At 45.7% G+C, this 25,005-nt stretch overlaps 1 long non-coding RNA gene across 1 annotated transcript in view; it reads left to right on the plus strand.

The window, feature by feature from the left end:
- Window positions 1–25,005, plus strand: part of LOC141107267 (uncharacterized) — a 111,870-nt gene that overhangs the window by 38,114 nt on the left and 48,751 nt on the right. The gene's annotated exons all lie outside the window — the stretch shown is intronic.

Genomic DNA, 25,005 nt, shown 5'->3' on the forward strand with positions numbered 1-25,005 from the left:
GTGCCACTTTGTGTTGGGCTATCATATAAAATCCCAATAAAATCCATTTATGTTTTTGGTTGTAACATGACAAAATGTGGAAAATTTCAAAGTGTTTGAATACTTTTTCAAGGCACTGTAAAAGACACACATTACTATAGGTGTCTAATCATTAATGGATCACTAAATGTATTTTTAAACGCAAGCAGTGTGAGTGCCTGACCTGGTATTAGTGACCTACATTTCCTGCAAAACATGGCTGGAGTGCAAGAAGAAGTACAAGGAGCCAATCAATGCATGTGCTGGCAAAAAGCAAAAAGTTGACAAGTGGAAAGAACAGAGTGACATAGAGATGAGCTCATCACTGTTCTGCTTCTCTTTTTACTGTCCAGTCACAGGCTTGGAGCAGGCCCAGGATGGCCCTGGGTTTAGAGGATATAGGTTGAATAATGCTGGCAATTAGATTGAGGACATCTAGAAGCAGCAAAAAAATAGATAATGAAATTGGAGGTAATTAAGACCTACTTTAAGTTGGTGTACAGAAACAAGCAGAGTGCCTAACCCTTACACAGTGTAGCAGAGTTGTCACTGCTACCCTCTCCCTGGCACTGGTTGCTTTTTTTTTTTTCAGGAAAAAAGCTTTATTGAAACAATTATAAAGTTTACAAAGATAAACCATGCATTCCAGATCATACAGTGCAGTTTTTGAGACTATACCAGGACACAAATAAAACAAAAGTACATGAACCAACAGATAGCTGTTCAAATACTGATTAGGGCAGTGCCCTGCTACCCAGTCACAGAAAACTCCCCCAGCAATCTGCCACTCATACGTGTACCTAAACAAAAAAAAACCTTATAATAGTTGAGCCCAAAAAGGGAATATGACACTGTAAATAAATATATGTAAATTAATGTCAACCAAACAATCAATCCATAACCTAACACTGGTTGGTAACAGCCAGTGACACTGAAGTGGGCGGAGCCTGATAGGGAAGCTGAGACACTAGTTTCCTATCAGGTCTGCTCTCACCTTGTAATTGACAGCAGGCATGACGGCAGGTGCATACATAGTTATATTTAATGTTGCCCTGTTAATTATTGGCTGGTGCTACAGAGTTTACATATTTCTTTCCGTGACATGTCTACCCCGTGCACATTATGTGCCACTTCCCTTCTGGAAGTGATAAATAGAGGGGTACACTAACCTCATCAGCATGGGTGTGGTGTCGCGAGGACCAGTGCTATTATGTGATCTGTTTTGGTGGCAGTGTTATCATTTAATGCATGTGTCAAACACAAGGCCCGCGGGCCATTTCATGTGGCCCTTGCACCTTTTCTGCAGCTGCAGCACCCCCCCCCCCCCATCTCAGCAGTCAGCAGCAGAGAGGAGGACAGAACTCCTGCTACAGATCCTGCATCTCTCTGTGCAGTTGCAGCATCCCATCGTCTCCCCCTCACCTTGTCCAAGCATTCAGCTAACTCCAGCCCTCCTCCAGACCCTGCACTTTCTGCTTTCCAGCTCCACCCCCAGCTTCTTCCTGGCAGTAGCACAAGGTAAGGGAGGTGCGATGTGATGTAAGGCAGGATGGGGGACTCTTGACCTCTGATGGTGGTGGGGGGGGGGGGGCGCTCTGGACATTTATTGTAAGGGGGAGGGTGCTCTGGACATCTGCCTATAAATATTTTGAGAATATAACAATTTTCTGACAGTTTAAAAGGAGAGTCGCACACCACTGATACCATAAGTTAATACTAAAGCCAGTAATAATCAAATGCAGATGCAATTATTTAAAATAATAAAGAGTAGATACATTTATTTAGTCATACAGATTTTGAGGGTAACCATAATACTGATGGGGCCCATGATGAAATTGAGTTTGACACCCCTGATTTAATGGGACCTAATGACAGGCTCCCACAAAAATGTATTCTAAGTTCTAAACAATTGGAGAGAGACTTTATTCTTAATATAAGGTAAGGGCAGCCCCACAAAAGGGGGATAGCACAGCCAATCGCAAAGCCTAGCCAAATGTACTGTAATGCATCTTAAAGACAGTGCTGTGTTCAAGAATGTTTTGTTGTCTAACTATAGTCTAACTATATTACCTCAGCATGTAATTACTATTTTTTTGTTTACAAACTTTTTTATTTGGTATAAAGTGGTGGTACAAGCATGTAATTATTATGTGTATTGAGTAAATTCAGTTCTTGTCAAAGAAGCAGTTGCCTGGTCTCAATGATTTAATAAGGAAACCAAGTATGATAATAACAGGTGTACTCATGGTGTATTCGAAGAACTGGGGAATAGTGAGTAACAGCCATGGTTTTCCCGCTGGGTTATAAAGAGTGTACAGCAAAGTTAACCCTGTGAGAAAACAAAACAGTGAAGGGACAGAAAATGCCACTGAATCAGTGCAGTATTTTTTACACCATCTGTAAAACAAAAGCAAATGCACTCACACAATAAATAAAGCGTAATCATACAGCAGATGGCAGTCCAACCTTCACCCAGCAGTGGTGGATCAGCTCTATGAAGGAACGCTGGGAAGCCGCTATGTATAGGATCGCTGGAAGCTGCGGAACAGCAAACCAACCTGAACGAACAGGATGACGTCACATGCTGTAGAGGGTGGCTTTACAGTGATTTCTCTCCCTTCTCTGGTTTGCCAGCAGGAGCAAGAGCAGGAGTCACCCAAGATCCTGCTCATGAGGAGTGGATGCAGACGCTGTCAGTATTTAACCTTATCCATTCCAACCAATTTATGGACTTTTTAAAATTCTATTAGGACTTTTGGCAATTTTGTATTTCACTCTTGGGTGATATACAGTGGGGCAAAAAAGTATTTAATCAGCCATCAATTGTGCAAGTTCTCCCACTTAAAAAGATGAGAGAGGCCTGTAATTGTCATCATAGGTATACCTCAACCATGAGAGACAAAATGTGGAAACAAATCCAGACAATCTGATTTTTGAAAGAATTTATTTGCAAATTATGGTGGAAAAAAGTATTTTGTCAATATCAAAAGTTCATCTCAATACTTTGTTATATATCCTTTGTTGGCAATAACAGAGGTCAAATGTTTTCTGTAAGTCTTCACAAGGTTGTCACACACTGTTGCTGGTATGTTGGCCCATTCCTCCATACAGATCTTCTCTAGAGCAGTGATGTTTTGGGGCTGTCGCTGGGCAACACGGACTTTCAATTCCCTCCAAAGATTTTCTATGGGGTTGAGATCTGGAGACTGGCTAGGCCACGCCAGGACCTTGAAATGTTTCTTACGAAGCCACTCCTTCATTGCCCGGGCGGTGTGTTTGGGATCATTGGCATGCTGAAAGACCCAGCCATGTTTCATCTTCAATGCCCTTGCTGATGGGAGGAGGTTTGCACTCAAAATCTCACGATACATGGCCCCATTCATTCTTTCATGTACACGGATCAGTCGTCCTGTTCCCTTTGCAGAGAAACAGCCCCAAACCATGATGATGCCACCCCCATGCTTCACAGTAGGTATGGTGTTCTTTGGTTGCAACTCAGCATTCTCTCTCCTCCAAACACGACGAGTTGTGTTTCTACCAAACAGTTCTACTTTGGTTTCATCTGACCATATGACATTCTCCCAATCCTCTCCTGGATCATCCAATTGCTCTCTAGCAAACCTCAGACGGGCCGTGACATGTACTGGCTTAATCAGGGGGACACATCTGGCACTGCAGGGTCTGAGTCCCTGGTGGCGTAGTGTGTTACTGATGGTAGCCTTTGTTATGTTGGTCCCAGCTCTCTGCAGGTCATTCACTAGGTCCCCCTGTGTGGTTCTGGGATTTTTGCTCACCGTTCTTGTGATCATTTTGACCCCACGTGGTGAGATCTTGCGTGGAGCCCCAGATCGAGGGAGATTATCAGTGGTCTTGTATGTCTTCCATTTTCTAATTATTGCATAGTTGATTTCTTCACACCAAGCTGCTTGCCTATTGCAGATTCAGTCTTCCCAGCCTGGTGCAGGTCTACAATTTTGTTTCTGGTGTCCTTCGACAGGTCTTTGGTCTTCACCATAGTGGAGTTTGGAGTGTGACTGTTTGAGGTTGTGGACAGGTGTCTTTTATACTGATAACAAGTTCAAACAGGTGCCATTAATACAGGTAATGAGTGGAGGACAGAGAAGCCTCTTAAAGAAGAAGATACAGGTCTGTGAGAGCCAGAAATCTTGCTTGTTTGTAGGTGACCAAATACTTATTTTCCACCATAATTTGCAAATAAATTCTTTCAAAAATCAGACAATGTGATTGTCTGGATTTGTTTCCACATTTTGTCTCTCATAGTTGAGGTATACCTATGATGACAATTACAGGCCTCTCTCATCTTTTTAAGTGGGAGAACTTGCACAATTGGTGGTTGACTAAATACTTTTTTGCCCCACTGTATATACACTATATTACCAAAGGTATTGGGACACCTGCCTTTACACGCACATGAACTTTAATGGCACCCCAGTCTTAGTCCATAGGGTTCAATATTGAGGCGGCCCACCATTTGCAGCTATACCAGCTTCAACTCTTATGGAAAAGCTGTCCACAAGGTTTAGGAGTGTGTCTATGGGAATGTTTGACCATTCTTCCAGGAGCGCATTTGTAAAGTCAGGCATTGATGTGGACAAGAAGGCCTGGCTTGTAGTCTCTGCTCTAATTCATTCCAAAGGTGTTCTATCGGGTTGAGGTCAGGACTCTGTGTGGGCCAGTCAAGTTCCTCCACCTCAAACTCACTCATCCATGTCTTTATGGACCTTGCTTTGTGCACTGGTGTGCAGTCATGTTGGAAGAGGAAGGGGTCATCCCCAAACTGTTCCCACAAGGTTGGAAGCATGAAATTGTCCAAAATGTCTTGGTATGCTGACGCCTTAAGAGTTCCCTTCACTGGAACTAAGGGGCCAAGCCCAACCCCTGAAAAACAACCCCACACCATAATCTCCCCTCCACCAAATAATTTGGACCAGTGCACAAAGCAGGGTTTATGAAGACATGGATTAGCGAGTTTTGGGTGGGGGAACGTGACTGGCCTGCACAAAGTCCTGATCACAACCTGATAGAACACCTTTGGGATGAATTAGATCAGAGACTGCAAGCTAGGCCTTCTCAACCACAACAGTGCCTGACCTCACAAATGCGCTTCTGGAAGAATGGTCAAACCTTCCCATAGACACACTCCTAACTAGACATGTGCATTCGTTTTCGTCCAAATGCATTTTCGTCCGAATTTCAGGTATTTTCGTTATCGTTTTAACAAACGATAATGAAAGTGCAGAGTTCGAAAAACGAAAGATCCGACATAAACAAATGCTTTATTTTCGTTTTCGCTGCTACAACAGTTCGATATAGATAGGAGATTCGACATGATGATGACAATAACAATCTGTGTCCATCAAACCTGTGGTCGAATGTGCCTAACCTTAACTCTATTAGTCCAAGATTATTCTACATAGAGAGAAAAGATTCGACGTAGAGAGAAAAGATTCGACGTAGGGGAGGAAAGATTCGACGTAGTGGAGGAAAGATTCGACGTAGGGGAGAAAAGATAAATAAAAATAATGATGATGATGAATGTTATTGGCTGATTGTAACCAAAGAGGTGGAGCAGTAAAATAGCTAGAACTAAGTACACACGTACTTTGGCTTATGGTGTCTGTTGAAAGTTCTAAGAAGATTCGACGGAGCAGGTAAACTATACGGCATTGTACAGTTTAGCTGCTCCGTCGAATCTTCTTTGAACATTCGACAGACACCATAAACCTTCAATGACAGATTCGACCTTAATTTGGATTTTCGGACGAATGCAATTTTTAACGAAAAACGAAATAAATTAAAACGAATTTCGGGAGTAACTAAATAAATTTATTTTTCAGACAAAAACGAAATTCCGAAACGAAATATTTCAGTGTGCACATGTCTACTCCTAACCTTGTGGGCAGCCTTCCCAGAAGAATTGAAGCTCTTATAGCTGCAAAGTGTGGGCCATTAAAGTCCATGTGCTTGTAAAGGCAGGTGTTTGAACAAAGTTAACCCTTGAGGTTATGGAGTAGAGTATAACAAGAAGGAGAAGCAGCCAGCTTGGGAGAGGAAGCGGTGGTGGCTGGTGACAGAGGTTCTGTCATTGAAAAGTAGCTTTGTATTTTGTGCACCTCACTAAGGGGCAAGGTCTCTATTGTGAAGCCCACTGCGGAACAGAACACTCCTGGAGACACTGAGCCTGTAAACCACAGTGTTCAAGACCTTGTAAGTAGAAGAAAAGTGGCTTCCCTCTATGCCTTGGGGCTGCACAAGGTTAATGGTAGCGTGTGGGAGGGGGTCCCCATGACACCTACTATGACCAGTACCATTATAGCAATAGGGATGAGGAAGATTATATGAGGACACCATATAACCATCACTACTCGGGCCCGCCCTAACCTTTGGGTTTTCACAGGCCTACCCACAACACCTCTCGAAGAGGCTCCAGAGGGGGGTGGCGCCTCCAAAAGAGGAAAAAGAAAAAGGACACACTAGGTACGGGCATTCTAAATCTTAGTAAGTCTGCCCTCACAGTGGAAGAGAAATACATTTTGGATAAAGGACTGAAATACATTCCCCCTAGGAAACTGAATAAATTTTCAACTTTCGTTGACATACAGAAGTATGTCCGAAAGCTGAATATCCTGAGACATTTTTTGTCCTCACTTTTGGGAGATACAAGAGAGGAGGGACAGGGTGCTATTTTGCATTCTGGTCTCTCCAATCCATCCCTCTTTAATCCCCCCGTAACACATCACATTCGGTTAACGTTTTAAAAAATTTGGTCTTACAAGACTTGGATAGACTACCCAATAAAAGACCTAGGACCCAGCTATCGCACAGGGACTAAAATCCCTATGCGATAGAAAAGATCTTATCATCCGCTCCACGAATAAAGGGGGTGGAATAGTTGTTTTAGATAAGGAGGATTATGTTAAAGAAATGAAAAAACTGCTGGACGATCACGTTACCTATAGTGTACTTCCCAAAGACCCTACTAAGGATTTCAAAAGGGCTTTGACTGAAATAGTGGATGAAGGCTTTTCTCTGTCCATACTCAACAAGAAGGAGAGAGATTATCTCATTCCTTTGGCCCCTCAGATACCCACCATCTACTATTTACCGAAGGTACACAAAAATCCTGTTACACCCTCCCGGTCGCCCAATCATTACCACGATCGACTTGGTGACCTCTAGGATCGAACGGTACATAGACTTTTACCTTCAAGCGCTAGTTAAACTTGTTCCATCTTACCTTAAGGACACCCGGGACACCTTTAAGTTGTTGGAACGTGTCGAATATCAAGATGACCTTCATTTGGTTACAGCGGATGTTTCTGCGCTTTATACGTCCATTCCACACAACTTGGGTCTTTAGGCGGTTGAGCTGTTTCTGTCCAGGAATTCCACCCTTCCCCTGATTCATAGAAATTTCATTATGGAGCTGCTGTGTTTTGTTACTGGACACAACTATTTTTGGTTGCAGGGTGTGTTCTATTCACAAATCAGGGGAGTGGCCACGGGGGCTAAATATGCCCCCAGTTTGGCCAACTTATTCATGGCCTAGTGGCAGGAGGATGTTGTCTATGCCCTCAAGAGACCGGAGCTGGTCTTGTGGGCTAGGTACATAAACAACATCCTCCTCCTCTGGAGGGGTGACAGAGATTACTTGGACAATTTTATGTCTCTATTGAACACCAAACACCGTGGTATAGTTCTGAAATGCGAGGCTAGTCTCACCACCATCAATTTTTTGGATTTAGAGATTTCAGCCATCAACGGTCATTTGGTGTTCAAGACATATTTGAAGCCAACCAATAGAAATGGTTATATTTCGGTGGACAGTTGCCACCATAGCCAGTGGTTGAATTCCATCCCTCGAGGTCAGTTCCTCCGCCTCAGGCGGAACTGTACCAATGTCAGTGTTTTTCTTTTGCAAGGGATATAGACCCACTGAGCTTGATGCTGATATTCAAGCGGTTTCTCAGGTGGACAGAGTCTCCCTATTAAATGATCGTCCTAAAGCAGAAAAAGAGAATACATTTAAGTGGTTTTTCTTCACCTCCTACTCTATACAACACAGAGAAATCAAAAAGATTCTTAACAAACACTGGAAAATACTGTTGAATGACAAGGTCCTGGGGTCTTCTCTCCCTGATTGGGCTGGCATCATCTTTCATGGTGCTCGCTCCATTCAGGGTGAGATTGCCCCTAACACTCTGGATCCCCCATGTGCTGTTTCTTTCTTCCAAGATTGTAAGGGATATTTCCCATGTAGAAAGTGTAATGTGTGCCTGCATAACATTTGTGGCAGACGTAAATCTACCACTTTTGTCTCTATGGTCATCATGCAGAGCTATAACATGAAACACTTTACTACATGTGCTACCAGGTTCATAGTATATCTAATTACATGTCCATGCAAAAAACAGTACGTGGGTCATACGATCAGGACCTTTTCCATCAGAGTAAATGAACACATAGCTAAGTTAAAACAAGGCTGCATTAAGCATAATGTTCCACGCCACTATTTGGAACATCACAACAGAGACCCCACTCGCACACAATTCCAGGTTATAGACAAGTTTGTCCCCCATTGGAGGGGTGACTCATTTCTCCAGAGATGTCACGGCTCGAGACATATTGGATCTATGAGCTCAAGTGTTACTCACCCCACGGTATGAATGTTGAATGGGACATTAACTGTTTCAGTGGATGCTCTAGTCGCGGTGCCCTCACTGCGAGGCTTGGAGCGCCGTGGTTCCGTCCTGTCGTTTCTGTCTCGGCCAGCTCTTATTATATGCATGTCCCCATGCGGATATCAATATCGCTGTTGGGGATTTATGTTATTATGAGGGAGGGTTCATGTCCAGATAGATGTATTCTAATAAGGTTTTGTCATAGAGGCTTGAGACGCACGCCGTCCTCGCTACTTCCGGTCCCGCCATGATGGGGGCGGTCCCTCCTCTTTTGTAACATTATAAATTCAGTAGCAATGTGGAGAGGCAAAATGATGCCCCAGTTGAAGACCTCTTGAGCTGAAACGCGTCAGGATTGCACATTTTTGCCTCTCACATTGCTTTTATATACTTTTTATCGCATCTGTGATCACTTTTTTACTGTTTATCTTGCAAATCCTTGTAAGATTTTTTATGCCCAAATAAACCATATCTGGTTGACCTGCACCATATGGAGCACCCTTTTTCTTTTATTATTCACTTTATATTTTGACACTGCTGATCATCCATCCATCATCATTACGTGGATGGGTCTTGGACCCCTTTGGCTGCCGGTTGTCGGTCCTTTCCGGTTTTGCGATTTGGAGTCGCTTATTCATCATCGCATCCAGCGTGATATTCCCAGGAGGACTACGAGCTCGTTTGACCCACTGCCGTACGGTATGTGTGTCCACCATGGCTGGTAAGAGTACCCTACCTCTTACATCTTATCCTTCGGAAGTGTCCATAGGCATACCAACTGGTTCACCAGGACCATATATTAGTCAGCTCATTTGGAAAAGGGGCTTTAAGAACTTTCTCCACTTCTCATGCACTCATCATATGGACTATGTTCTACATCCCATTGTGTCTCACCAGTACAATTAGTGTTTATATCTTCTTCATTTCACATTACTTCATTTTTGTGTATTGATTGTTTTATATCTATCACAATTGTATTAGCATCACTATTATTTGTTTATGTGTACTGATTAACTTTTGGTCACTCAATCTCATGTTTTCACCTACATGGTCACATGTTTTTAGCGCTACACATATTTTTCCACATAATGGTAGCATGTACTGTGTCATGAAGAGCTAGCTGGTGGAGACAAATTAGTGTTCCCCGCTACTTTCTCTAAATAAACATCATAGTCTAGGAACGGACCTATGTTGCTGGTTGAAGAGAAGGCATGGACCAAAGAGTGTAATTAACCCACACAAAGTTTATATAATCTGTGAAAGGCTCAAGTGTGAAGCTCCCTGAAGTGGCCTCTAGGGGATTCTATAGCTAATAGCATGCTGTCTATTGACTAAGGATCCGTCCACTGCTTGCTATCATTCTCAGAGAAGACTTGATGTGGAACTAGTTTCTGAAAATCCACATCAAGCTGCACCCCCCCAATACAAAATTTTCATCCACTGTGGTATGTGGTCCATATGGACACTCCGGCTTCGGTGTGCCTCCACATGTGGTGCATACCCTAGATTTATACACTTGTCTACAACAAGTACACAAATCTGTTATCTGCACTCACATTTGTTGTGTGGAAGCACATCAGAATTCTGAATTCCCCTGACTGTTCTGTAGTAATTAAGTTAACACTTTTTATGCTTCTATGTCATTTTCATGGAGCAATAAACAAGTATTAAAGCTGTTGTATACCCGCACATCTAAAAAAAAAAAAAAACCCTTCAAGGCTAAGGCATAACGAGCTAGTATGCACCGCAAGCTTCCAAAAAAGATTACCAACAAAATAACTATTAAAGAGCAGAGTTGCTGATGGCTAATTACCAGACCATTATATGGAAAAGCTCTTTAATGCACTCAGGATAAATGATAATGACACTCTCATTATCGATGGACATTTCCTAAGAAGGAAAAAAGATATGAGTAATAGGATCAGGAGAAAAATAATTCTTAATTGTACAGAATGAACCATTTTCCTTTTTAAGAAGAACCCTAGGAAGAAAAAGGTTTTCCACAGGCAGATGAGCCTACTTTGTTAATCTCTGCTTCTTATTTACAACCTACTATTATACCACAATTGACATTACCAGCGGTGTGACAACCCCAAATCAGGAATTAAATGGCCATAAACAGGTTTCAGTGGAGAAAATTGGGATAAATTGGCCTGCTCGTTACACTGAGGATTTTCTCATACTGAGTTTTGTTGCATAGTCAATTCAAGCATTGTGATTTCATTATTTTCCTTTAATTGGTCTACTAAGATAAAACCCTCTTTTCCATGTAAATTCTGCATAAAGTAGAAGGAAAAAACTAATAAGATGCAAAGGGAATTCACTGATATATATAACCCTCTAATCACATTTTCTGGACCAAGCCATAGTAATTTTATTCACTTCAAGTATATTTGGGGTAATGAATATATAGCAGCGCACAGTAATCAGTGCGAGTTATTTTCTGCTCTGGGCCTTCATATATACAGATAAACTTGTGAGAATGTTAAGGTTTAACTAAAGGCAAAAATTATTTTTTTTTGGACAGAGTGCAGGGGGATTAGAACACATGTGGGAGGGTGCAACATGGTGCAGCGGCAGTAACTCACACACAGTCCAGTTGCAATAGAGAGAACTTGTATTGTAGTCAGAATATAACAATCCACAACAAGCCCATCGAAGGGCACCCTGACTGGGAACACTCAGCCGAACTGACAGCGTCTGTCTTGAGGGGTGGAATGCGGCTTGGCCGGTCCCAGCCCAAGCGAGGAGGTTTCCAGGAGTAGTGGCGGATCCCTAGTCTTTCTCCACCCATCTGGAACCTTTCCCTGCACTATTACTGTCCCTGACAGGCAGGTGACCTGTCCCTACATTACCCACACGCTAAATGTGCACCAAACTCAGAAGCCAGGATCTTAAATAGACTCTGCCTGACCCGAGATGGCTGCCAGAGTCACATGGGCTGTCATTATCCAACGGGATTGATGCCCCAAAGACCCAGGAAACCATAGAGGAGCCATGTTCCTCATGACTTCCTCTCCCTCTGCACTGCCACTGCAGTTGAGCGCCACCTACAGTGGAGAAAATAGACTGCCTATTAGGTTTTTATTGCTGTCTGTGTCCCCGATAGGGAAATTCACCCTCACTATTTGTCCTGTTTACCATTATCATTGAAAGTGAAGGTACAGAAAAACCCAAATTTTGGGTTGTCCCCAGAAAAAGTAATAGAGGGGAGATCTCCAAGGGATTCCCATTTATTTGCAGGGATTTCCTTCATTACCTTTTTTATCTATGGGACAGTGAAGGCAAGTGAAGGTAAATTTCCCCAATAGGACACAGATGGCAAAAAAATAAATAAAAAATAAATCTGAAAGGGGTTATAATCCTCCCTAACTCTATCCAAAATGAAAAAAAAAGTTTTGTCTAAAGCTCTACTTTAAGACTAAATCCAGGCGAAAATGTAGCTTTCAGTAGGTAATGCCCCGTACACACGATCGGACATTGATCGGACATTCCGACAACAAAATCCATGGATTTTTTCTGACGGATGTTGGCTCCAACTTGTCTTGCATACACACGGTCGCACAAAGTTGTCGGAAAATCCAATCGTTCTGAACGCGGTGGCGCAAAACACGTACGTCGGGACTATAAACAGGGAAATAGCCAATTGCTTTCGTCTCTTAATTTATTCTGAGCATGCGTGGCACTTTGTCCGTCGGATTAGTCTACACACGATCGGAATTTAAAGGATCGGATTTTGTTGTCGGAAAATTTTATATCCTGCTCTCAAACTTTGTGTGTCGGAAAATCCGATGGAAAAAGTCCAATGGAGCCCACACACGGTCGTATTTTCCGACAACACACTCCAATCGCACATTTTCCGTTGGAAAATCCGACCGTGTGTACTGGGCATAAGAGCCAGGACCACTGTCATTTTTTTTTTTCTGTATTTTACTTCAATGAGGAGATTTTATCTCACTACCTGTTTTAGTGGAACCAAAAAGAAGAAATGAAAATGTCTTGGTGTCACTAGGGAAGGAAAACAAAAGCAACCTGATGGTTTAACTCCTCTCTGCTCTACTAAATAAACGTGCTTTTGTTGCTGTCTCTGTCTCCATCAAAGAAATATCTCACAATGTTCTGTCTTTGTTACCTGCTGTCATTGGGATTGGAATTTAGAAGTGAAGTTAAATCTCCCAAACATGGACAAAGACAGCAAAAAAAAAAAAAAAATCTGACTGGTTTTAACCAATCCCTCTCTGTATAAAACTAAATTCAAAAATATGTTTGCTCAGGTTTACTTTTAAGGCCTCATGCACAAAGGCATAAACAATTCTGCTTTTACAGGGGTACAGCATATTTTTTTATGCCTTTGAGCGCAGTTCTATGTTAGCCTATGTGGCCATGAACATTACGCATTTAGATCTGTATTTTAAGAATAGCGTTTAAAGACATGAAAAAAATGCCCAAAGATGTGTTCGAAGAGGAGTTTATGAGCATAACTGCGCATACATTTATTCCAGTGGTCAGGATAAATTCATATTCTGGCCAGTAGAATGAGTTTAAGCTCAAAGCCATGTGCTTGTAAAACATGCATAAATGCTCGTAATTGCGCACCAAAGCAAGTATTTTTTATGCTTGATTTTTTTTAATCTCCTGGCAAAAGAATAAGCATAGATATGAGTATTTTAATACAGCCGTGTGCATAAGGCCTAATGCCTATTTCCAGGATTCCAATATTAATGTAAATTTAAATTGCCCATTGCAGTTATAAGTAAAAGCTGGATTTGGGCTTCAACATTTTTAGCTTGCTTTCAATTGTTTGACATTATTGTGAGTCTAATACAGGGGTCTCCAAACTTTCCAAGCAAAGGGCCAGTTTACTGTCCTTCAGGATTTAGGGGGCCATACTGTGGCTAGTGGGAGTAGATAGTGCCCCAATGTTATCAGTACGATAAATCGTGTTTTGATGGTGTCAGTATGGGGAATGGTGCCCCATCATTTGTGTCAGTTGCTGGAATAGTGCCCCAAGGGTCAGATAAGAGCAAATCAAAAAATATTGCTTAGTTGCCTGGATCAACCTCCAATAATTACCTAAAGTTGGTTAACAAAAATGTACATAAACATTCATCCACACGACTGACGTGGGATGCAGTTCAGGTTGCCCTATTAGCATACAGGAAAAACTAAGAGAATAAAGTTCTCTTAAGAGGGCAGAGAAAACCCAAACACTATAGAAAATACAACTTAAATTTTATTGTTACAAAAGTTATGAACACCACACTAATAAATCAAATAAGAAAAAAAAGGGGGCAAACATAAGTGGCTATCAGAGACCCATTAAAATAAAGACATTGTTGTCTAAAAATTAAAAACAGGGGGAGCCGCGTGTGTACATCACGCATGCATAACACAGTCACCATACACAACTGCCGATGACACAAGGGTTAAAGGGATATAAGTGTACAAATCAGACTCCTGATGGTAAGGGTTCCCTTAATCATCAGTCATGAACATGGTATATAGAGTATATGGGTGAGTGGATGCAGTGTGCTAGTGGAAGTTCATAAACGGTATGAATTCAGCACGGTCTGTTAGGCATAAAAACCCAGACAGTAGTTAATGATCAGAGTTAACAGCAGATACAATCAGCAAACCAGCTAGTTCGAAGTGCAGACATTGGGTAAGTAGCAGAGAGACAGCGGCATAATGGTTATAGCAGAAGCAGCAGGGGGAGTGCTAAGAGCTGACACATTCATGTAAGCAGATGTAAACTGGATCAATACTTTCTCACCAGCTGGAAGGTGTCCGTAGTCCTCATATAGCAAGACTCTACCCCAGGAAACTTGTAGCTGAAGATATCAGTCCGTATTTAGCTGTGCTGCTGCCAAAAGGTATCGCCCCTCGCTGTGTGTTGATTACCGCACCTAAGGTTGCGCAACCGTCCGAGGTAGGGAAAAGCCGGTCGTCAGCTGTTCATATCATGCTGACACTCCATCCAGTACGTCCGTGGTTCTGGAGTGACGTGCTGACGTCACATAGCTGACGCATTTCTCCAGCCAATAGACGCTGGTTTCTTCAGAGGGCAAGCAAAGGGCAACACTGGTCTAATACATATCAATAGGCCCTCGCATTACATGTGTAGCATGTGTGGTGTGCTACTAGAGTTAGTGCAGGCAAACCTATGTTTTGACTCATGGTTAACTTGTGAGTCTGAATTAGGTCAGGGTTTACTGCAGGTCAGACTGGATGACTCACAGAGGCAGGCCTCTGGTGCCTCCCCCTGGTTCTGGAAATTTGGAGAAACTTCTAGAAGTTAGTAGGCATAGGCCAGGAGGGTTGATCTGCATACTTAGGGGAATTTGGCCAATCCTCAAGCAGTGGGCCTGGCAGGGTGGCTGAGTCAGCCCTCAAACATGGATGAGCCATGCCAGCAGGGGAGTTGGGTGGAAGATGGAGTGCAGAGGGAGGCCTTGGAGGTGGCCTTGGAGGGGGGTCCCTGTGTCTGGAGGAGGAGCTCTGCCTCAGGCTGGGCTCAGACTGGCTTGGGAAGATTCTGACAGCAGTGCAGTTTGAAAGGAATCTTGCCTAAGAAACAGCAAGGAGGACAGTGGGAGTAGATCAGCACACCCAGGATTCACAAGGGGAGAAAATGACATATGGCAAGTGGCAAGTAGCAAGTAGCAAGCCTTTCAGGAGGACAGCATTGTGCATACCCTTTCCTATTTCTTGCCCTGGGAGATCTTCGGAGCAGCCGGGTGGTCTGGTGAAGAAGCAGTCAGGTGGGCTGGTAGTTCCTACAGGCAGTAGAGCTTGGATCAGTCTCTACAGTGGAGTTGGAGATACTCCTGGTATGCAGCCTACAACACATTGTGCTACTTTCTAAGGGACTGAAAGTTTCTAGTCCTTATTTTAGATTATCAGAGACTGTCAGTGTCCAGGAAGGAGGACAGTTCAGGATCGTGTACATAGAGAGGAAGTTGTCCCTGGTTATTGTTGCAGTCAAGCTGGGCATCCCATAATTCTGTTTCCCCATCCAAGTTATTACACCTAATAAACAACAAGAAACAATCTCAAAGTCTGTTTCTTGTGTCTGGATGGAAGTGGAAAATGCTTGTTGCCTGGCTGTGCAGGAGTAGGGAGACCAGTATCACGCAGCCCACACGGGGGTGGTGCTACACATGTTTTATCCTGGCTTATGACTGAACATACATACGCCAAATATACAGTATATGAGTCATTTTGAAGGAATGTGTGTGTGCGTTTACATTTTTTTCCTACTATATCATAATTTTTATTATACCCCCAAGTGATAGCACCTCCTCAGTGCAGTTTATATACAGGAGGAGCAGCTGCCAGGAGGCTGGGCTTTCATGCTATACAGGGAACGCTCACACAGAACATGACACCCCAGCCTCCTGGCAGCTGCTCCTCCTGTTCTGAGAACTGAGTAAAAAGTAGCTGGGTGTGGGTGGAAAAGATCTGTGCTGGGATTTGGAGGGAGCGTTGTATTGGGGGAGAACTCTGTATTGAGGAGGGGGATGGGCGATGAGTATTGATGAGCTCGAGTGTGTTCTGACATGAGTCTCAACCCACCTGAGCTATCCCGCTGGGAAGCTGTCAAAGTCAAACCATAGCAAATCATAGGCGGCAGTGGATTCCTTATAGGCACAGGGAAGCACTGGTGAGGGGACGTGCTGGACATCTTTACTGCCATGCTGCTGTATGTTGGGAGGCCAGTGCACCCCCGTGCCTTTAAGGAGGGGTGGGCTCCCTCCAGCTCACCTGCCCTCTGCCTATCCTTTATAATGTATGTGCTTCCACTGTGGAGGCTCTCAAAATTTAGAGTTAGGACTACAGATATTGGGGTGCCTTGACAGGGCTCCGCAGCTTATGCATGTATTTGCAAATGTATGCAAACTAAACCCCTGTTTTTAACGCACACTGTTAGCCAGGAAAATTCGGTTGGTTAGCAGACTGGTCGGAAAGTTGAGCCGGGAATTTCTTTGGTTTTGTTATATATGTTTTCCTTCTGTAATGTTAGCCTCATATATGTGCACCGATTTTAAACTTTTCAGTTCATTGCAGTGTATCACAAACATTGGTACTATTACATTGCATGCCACAAATATTGTGGCATACACCGCTTTTGGCCCCATTCTCTTCTCTATCTAAGTCTAAGCCAGTGCACATGGCAGCATGTATGTGGAGGGACTGCTGGTAATTCACAGAGGAGGTGCTGCCTCTACGGATCCATTTGGCAGATCCACGTATGTGAGATGGTGAGGTCTGGCCAGATATTGAGAGTAAATTATGGGGGGTATGGCAGGAAGGTCGGAAAAAGTCTGAGTGTGGTGGGGGGGCTTAGGTTGCAGGAGCTGTGCTGCACTGTATCCTACTGGGGGACCTGAAATAGGGGTATTTAAATAATAATGAATAATTAACCACTTCCCACCCCCCATACAGCAGAATGATGGCTGCAAAGTGGTCAAGTTATCCTGACTAGGCGTCACATGACGTCCAGCAGGGTAAGCCACTCGTGCACACCCACGAGGGTTGCGCAGCACGGTGATTAGTAGTGCAGTGTGCCACTCTGACACACCGCATCTCCGATCCTGGTAAAGAGCCTATGACGTAGGCTCTTTACTATGTGATCAGCTGTGTCCAATCACAGCTCATCACATGCTAACCAGGTAGTGCTGTTTATCGCAATTTTCTCTACTCGCGCTGACAAGATGCGAATAGAGGAGAGCCGATCGGCGGCTCTCCAGACAGGGGGGGCCTGCGCTGATAATCAGTGCCTTGATTATCAGTGCTGACCCACCAGGGATGCCCACTAGAGCCCACCAGGGAGGCCAATCAGTGGCCATTAGGGATGCCTATCAGTTTCCATTAGTGATGCCTGTTAGTGCCTCCTCATCAGTGCTGCCTATCAGTGCCCATCAGTGACGCCTATCAGTGATGCCATTCAGCGCTCCCTTTAAGTGCCCATCAGTGCAGCCTTTCAATGCCACCTATGAGTACCCATCAGTGCCACCTATGAGTGCCCATCAGTGCTGCATATCAGTGCCACCTATCAGTGCTGCTTATCAGTGCTGCATATAAGTGCCTCATCTTTAGTGCCAACAGTGCTGCCTCATCAGTGCCCGTCTATGCAGCCTCCTCAGTGCTCATCAGTGAAGGAGAAAACTTATTTACAAAATTTTATAACAGAAACTAAGAAATTTTTTTTTTCAAAATGTTTGGTCTTTTTTATTTGTTTTTTTTTTTTTTTTTAACAGAAAAGTTTTTTATTGAACAAATCAGTATCACAATTCAGTCAGCTTCCGACAATCAAATCTTGCTTAGTTACAGTATCTGTTTGAAATATCCATATTTAGCATCCTACAGAACCATATAAAATATTACTTTTCCCATTTCTCAACCAGTGTTGATTCCCAATTAAATTCCCATCTAGATCCGACCCATTACATCTCTAGGGTACTCGATACCTTTCCCCTGTGGGGGGGGGGGGAGGCCGCCAGCGTCTCGGCCAGTGCATTAGAATGATTTCCCTTGGCATGGTCGAGTGTCACCCGGTGGGAAGGGGGGGGGGACAACCCCCTTGTGGAAAAGGGGGGGAATCCGTCATTTGGTCCCCCACCTCTCCGGCTCCTCACCCACTCGCGTCCACCCATGCAGCCCACACCTTGTCAAATTTAGCCGGACATTGCCTGTTCTCGTAGGTGAGCTTGTACAGAGGGAGTACTAACGCAACCGCTTTTTGCCAGGATTTCAGCGTGAGAGGTTCGGCTGACTTCCAGTGGATCATTATCTCCCTCCTGGCATAAAATAGCGAGAAAAAAACGTAGAGTTTAGCATACCTGTCCCCCTCAACCTCTCTCAAGTAGCTCAGCAGGAGCACCATTGGTTCCCTTGGCACCAGAGTCCCCAGCAGTTCGCTCAGTTTCCCTGCTATGTGTTTCCAGTAGGTTTGAATTTTAGGGCAGGCCCATACCATATGCCAGAATGTGCCCACTTCTGTTTTGCATCTGGGGCATGAAGGGTCTAAGTTTGGGTATATGTTGGCCATCCTATGTGGGGTGTATCTGTGAATAAACTTCAGCTGTATAAATCTGTCCTTGGCCGCTATCATAGATGGGATAAAGGTTGATATACAGTCCTCCCATTCGTCTTCACCAAGGGCTGGGATGTCTCCCTCCATTTGTCGAATGTGTGTGTGGGTCTGGTGTCATAGGCCACCGTCAGGTACAGATATAGGGTGGAGAGGGGTTTTCCCATTACACTGGAAATGAGCAGGCGCTCAATGGAGTCGGATTCAAGTGTCAGTACCTCCGGGAACTGAGCCTTCATGGCATGTCTCAGTTGTCAGAACCTAAACTCTGAGGTGTTGGGAAGAGAATAAGTGCGCCTCAGTTCCGTGAAAGGCATAAGTTTCCCGTCTTTTATAACGTGTTTCAAGGTGGTTATTCCCCGCCCGGCCTAAAATGACGGGTCTGGAATATCGTTTAAATGGGGTATTGTGAGGTTGCCCCATAGTGGAGTATGTGGGTATAAACAATTTGGCTTGCGATAAACTGCTCTGGCCTCCCTCCATACCCTAAGCGTTGTTTTCTTAGGTACTGTCAGGTCGTGTGGGGCCCTGAGCCCCCTAAATGCAAGGTTGCTCAATGCCGCATAGGACCCCAGTATAGCCGCCTCTAGTCTCACCGCTGGATTTTGTCTGGGCTGGGAGAACCACCACCTGACCGTGACCAGGATTGCCGCCCAGTAGTATATGAGGAAGTTGGGCAACGCCAGTTCTCCTGCAGAGAGAGGTAGATACAAAATGTGTTTTGCCACCCTGGGTGGCCTCCCAGCCCACACAAACGAAGTCACTATACCCTCAAGGCGCTTAAAAAAGGCCCTGGGGATGTGCGAAGGGGTAGTTAGAAAAAAGTATAAGAATTTTGGGAGATATACCATCTTCAAAAGATTGACTTTGCAGACTGGGGTCAGTGGGAGTGTACGCCATGCTGCACATTTTGCTGTCATCTGGGACAGGAGGGGTTTGACATTACGTTCTATGAATGATTCCGTCGTGCTAGCATGTGCCCCGCTCCAGGGGAAAACTATCCGAGAGACAGCTATTCATGCGTATTCTGGCCCTCGGATAAGCATACAGCATCCGTAGCCACTTCATGAATCTAGGGCCAAATCCAAACCTGGAAAGCACCTCCCAGAGGTAGCCCCACTTGAACGAGTCAAAAGCTTTCTCCTCGTCGAGTGAGGCCACCACTCCTGCCGTGTCTGGATGGGCTCTGGCCATGTGCGTGAAGAGTCTCCTAATATTGATGTCTGTGCCCCTCCCTGGCATGAACCCCATTAGGTCCGGGTGCACCAATACAGTATAACTGTATTCAACCTGGTGGCCAGAACTTTGGCCAGCAGTTTTGCATTAACATTTATCAATGAGATTGGGCGGTATGAGGAGCACAGAGTGGGGTCCTTCCCAAGCTTAGGAATCATTACCACCTCCGCTTCGCACAGAGAATTCGGGAGTTCCTCTGTCTTGTGTGCCTCCTGTAGCATGGTATGTAATCTAGCCACTATTTCCTCAGCGTACTGTTTATAAAATTCCACTGGTATGCCATCAGGGCCAGGAGTCTTGCCAGATTGGAGTGATTTTAGGGCCTTTAACAGTTCTTCTACCGAGATAGGCGCGTCAAGCGCATCTCGGTACTTTTTTGTCAGGACCAAGATGTCAATAGGGGCCAAGTATGAGGTCAGTTCGTCCTGTGTGTAAGTCGCCTTGGAGCTATAGAGGAGGCGGTAGAAGGAGACAAAGCGCTCATTAATTTTGTCGGGGGTATAAAGGGGTGCATCATTTTGGTCCTGTATATGAGATATGCATATCCCTCCCGCTTGCTCCCGTGCCAGCCAGGCCAACAATTTACCTGATCTTTCACCCTGCTCAAAATTGCGTTGGGACTGGACTAGCATTTGCTTCTGAGTGAGAGTGGTGCGTACACGCAATACCTCACCAGTCAGAGCCTGTAGTCTAATGTAATCCTGAGGGTCTCCAGTCCTGATGAATCTTGCCTCCTGTAGTCCCAACACCCGTTCTGCGTTAATCAGTTGAGCCCGCCTCTCTCTGCGAACCTTGCCTAGAATAAGTTCGTATTGGCCCCTAGTATAAGTCTTGAAGGCGTCCCACACCACCAGCGGGGATGCTGAGCCGGGGTTGGTCACCCAGTACTCCCAGAGAGATCCCTGAAATTGACCATCCACCGCCTCATCCCACACCCAGAACCTGGAAAGCCGCCACAATGTGGATTCTGGGGCGGAGGATAAATCCATACTCAGGAGCAGGGGTGCATGGTCAGATATGCCCCTGGGGAGTATGTCCTTTGCCCTGGGGAGGACCGCCCTCCCCACATAGGCCAAGTCTATCCTTGATAGGGTGCGGTGGGACGCAGAGTGACAGGTGTAAGCCCGGGTCTGAGGGTGCTTCCAGCGCCACACATCTGTCAGGCCGTATGTCTCCGCCCACTCCACCAATCCCGGATGAGAACTACCAGTCATGGATAATCTGTCCAGGCGGGGTCAGGAACCAGGTTAAAATCCCCCAGAATAAGGATATTGTCATTAGCAAGTTTTGAGGTGATTTGAGTTAGAAGAGTCAATGATGCGGGTGGAGGCAAGTAAAGGCCTGCTATGACCCACCTCATTGATCCCACCTGAGCGTGAATTAATACGTATCTGCCCTCCGAGTCCAGCACCAGGTCCAGAAGTCGAAATGGGATAGACTTGTGTACTAGTATACTAACACCCCTTGCAAAGGTGGAGTACGTAGAATGGTAATGATGGCCAATGCAGGGCTTTTTTAGGGACATGTTTCTACCACCCACTAGATGAGTCTCTTGTAGAATGCATATGTTTGGGTTGTGGGCCTTGATAAACTGGAACACCAGGGGTCTCTTAACTGGCGAGTTTAACCCCCTGGTGTTCCAGGACATAACGTTAAGGGATGTCATCTTCAAATTGTTGTATGTGGTTATACGGAGTAATCGTGTGTGCCCTTCTGTGGGGCCCTAGCTGGACCCGGAGGGAACTGAGAAAGCAGAAACTCAAAGCTGGTAATTGTAATACAGTAGCAGGAATTAGCAAGGTGATTGGCAATACTGACACATGAAACTTAATAATCATGAATTTTAAAAAGACATTTGGGTAAAAAAAACAAAAAATAAACATAACCCCAAAAAGGAACAAACTGGCCTGGATCGGGCAACAATCCCCGCCCCCCCGCCCAACTCCTTAAAACTGAGGAGGGCATTCATCCCAAACAATTTCAGCTAGCCGGCTGCAAAGGGGGTCCGTGTAAGAGGCGAACTCAACCCCCCCTGACACTTCCAGGGGGTCAAGCAGCAGTCCGAGCAGCTCTCTAAGTGTTAGACATCCGCTGACTCTATGCAACAAGCTGTAAGGGACATGGGTCCAAGAGGAGAAAAAGAAAACTGGAATGCGTCCCTTCAGTAAAATCGATCCATTAATAGGTGGGCATACATAGTATGGCCCCTAATGCCACAGGAGGGGAGGGAAGCGGCAGGCTGCAATGTTCTCCTGACTATGTCTCTGTCAGGGGTGCTAACTTGGATTCCCCCATCAGGAGGGGGGCTAACCTCCACTATTGGAGCAGTGCACACCATGGATACAAACTTAGCACAACAGGTGAAACAAAGGTGTGAGCGCCCCTCCTGTGGGCTAGTCTGTGATCTACACAGGCCTAGGCCCGAGCAAAATTCAGTGCAGGTGAGGTTGTCATGTGGTACATACCATGCGCTCGATCAGCAGGCCTGCAGCAGTGAATCCAGCCAGATGGATGCTTCTCTGGGGGTGTTGAAGAAGCGGGTTGCCTCTCCGTCTTGGACTCTTAGACAGGGTGGGAAGAGGACACTATAGCGGATGTTTTGCGCCCTCATTGCCGCTTTAACATTGTCGAATGACTTCCCGAGTTTCTGGGTCTCTACCGAGTAGTCAGGGAAAATCATCAACTTGGCATTCTGGTAGCGTAGGTCCCCCACATTCCTGGATGTGTGAAGAATTTCGTCTCTGTCCCTGAAGTTGAGCAGGTGGAGAATGAAGGTTCGCGGGGGGGGCTCCAGGAGGTACCGGTTTAGGTGGTATGCGATGCTCCCTCTCCACCGCATAGTGGGGTGACAGGTGGGCGTCAGGGAGGAGGTCACGCAGCACACCCTCCGTGAAGCACGTGGGATTGTTCCCTTCTGCTCCCTCGGGAAGACCGACTATGCGAAGGTTGTTACGGCGGTTTCTATTTTCAGCATCTTCGGCTCTATACTCCAAGGCCTCCACTTTGGTTTGGAGAGTGCGGAGCGCTGCGCCATATTCTGCGACCGTATCTTCAGTACTGCTCATTCTTTGTTCGGTCTCTGTGACTCTGGTTCTGAGTTTGTCCATATCTTGGTGAATGAGGCCCACGTCTATCTGTACTGCCTCTATTTTCGCTGTCAGCGTGGATTGGCAGGTGGCAATGGCTGCCATGATGTCCGCTAGCCAGGGGGGTCGAGATTCAGCCGACTCCATGAGACCCGTCTGTGAGGCCCTGTGGGTCCTCCGGGTGGTACAGACCTCGACTCGAAGTTCAGTGGGGGTTCTGGTTGTGATGGGAAGGTTAGTCTTTTGCCCCCTTTGCTGAACTTTGCGCCTGAACTCCGACGCCTCATTCAGGTGTCTATACTGCAAGCAGCGTGGAGGGGGTCTAGTAGTGGGGTCAGCGGGTTCCCGGGGGAGTCTTTTAGGTGGATGGGGCCCCCAGACAGTTAATCCCCCCTTACCACAAGCCCGCAGATAGAGCGGTGCGGCTTTGTCCCATTCCGAGGCTCCAGGGACTGTCAGGAAAGGCTGTTCGCACCACGTCTGCAGCCTAGGCACACGAGGGGGATGAGCCGCCACCGCCGGAATTACAGCCACCTGGCCCGGCGTATGTATCCTCCATCTGCCCAGAGGCTCCCGCAGCGCAAGGAAGGAGTGCAGAGGATCTTTTCTCCGCCCCGGAGCCCGTCAGGAAAGGCCGCGGCTGTGGCCTAGTAGCACGAGGGGGCCGGGATGCGCCCTGGGACGAGCCGGCAACGCCGGAGTTACAGCTTCCGGCCCAGCACCTGTGTTTTCCGCCTGCCTTGGGGCTCCCGCAGCGCTAGGAGGTGCAGAGGGAGTCTTTGCTCCGCTCCGGAGCCTCAGAGCCGGTCAGGAAAGGCCGTGGCTGCGGCCTCGCAGCACGATGGGGTCATGGAGCGGTCAGGGAAGAGCCGACGGCCTCCGGTTTGGCAGCTTTGCTTCCCGCCTTGTCTCCCCTGCCTCTCTGTGCTCCACCCGGTTTGCAGGGGTGGATAAAACGACTTAAATCAGCCCAGGATCTGGATTTTTGCTAAAATGCAGCGGAGCTCTCCTAGAAAGCAGCCGCTCACAGTGCCATCTTGGCCATGCCCCCCCCCCCTTTTTATTTGTTTAGCAAAATATAAAAAACCTAGTGGGAATAAAATGATAAAAATTTAATTTGGGTACAGTGTAGCATGACCGCGCAATTGTCATTCAAAATGCGACAACGTTGAAAGCTGAAAATTGGTCTGGGCAGGAAGTGGGTGAAAGTGCCCTGTATTGAAGTGGTTAATAATGTATTTATATTTTTTTTAAATAAGTAATTATTTATTACAAGATGCCCCCATGAGACTAGGGAATCTAGTAACCAGCACTGTAGGCTTTTTAAAAATAAATCACTGCAGGGTCTGTTAACTCTTAGACATTCTGTCTTTAACAGACTCATCAAGTCAATGGAAGGGAGTAGGAGGAATTATTTCTATGTCTCATCAGCTGTTTGTGTAAATTTCAGCTTGAACTTAAAGCGGAGTTCCACCCAAAAGTGGAATTTACGCTTTGAGCATTCCTTGCCCTAGTACATGCCACATTTGGCATGTTTTTTTTTTTTTTTTTTGGGGGGGGGGGTACCTGTTTGACAGGTACCCAGCTCCAACTTCCTGTTCTCATCGCCTTGCCGCCTAGGCGACTCCTCTTCTCCTTCTCCGCAATCTTCGGGACACGTCACAGGTCCCAGAAGATTGCCTGGCCACTAAGAGTGCGCAACGCGACTCACGCAGTGCACACCTGCCCGTGAAGCTGCAAGCTGTCACAGCCGGGTGCCCACACTTGCAATGGCGGCGGCGTGGAGAGGTGGGGGAGAGGAGCAAGGCTTCGGGTGCCCACATCGCTGGACCGTGGGACAGGTGAGTGTCTGTTTATTAAAAGTCAGCAG

This window comes from Aquarana catesbeiana, linkage group LG09 (assembly GCF_042186555.1).
Source record: "Aquarana catesbeiana isolate 2022-GZ linkage group LG09, ASM4218655v1, whole genome shotgun sequence".
Classification (NCBI taxonomy): Eukaryota; Metazoa; Chordata; class Amphibia; order Anura; family Ranidae; genus Aquarana; species Aquarana catesbeiana.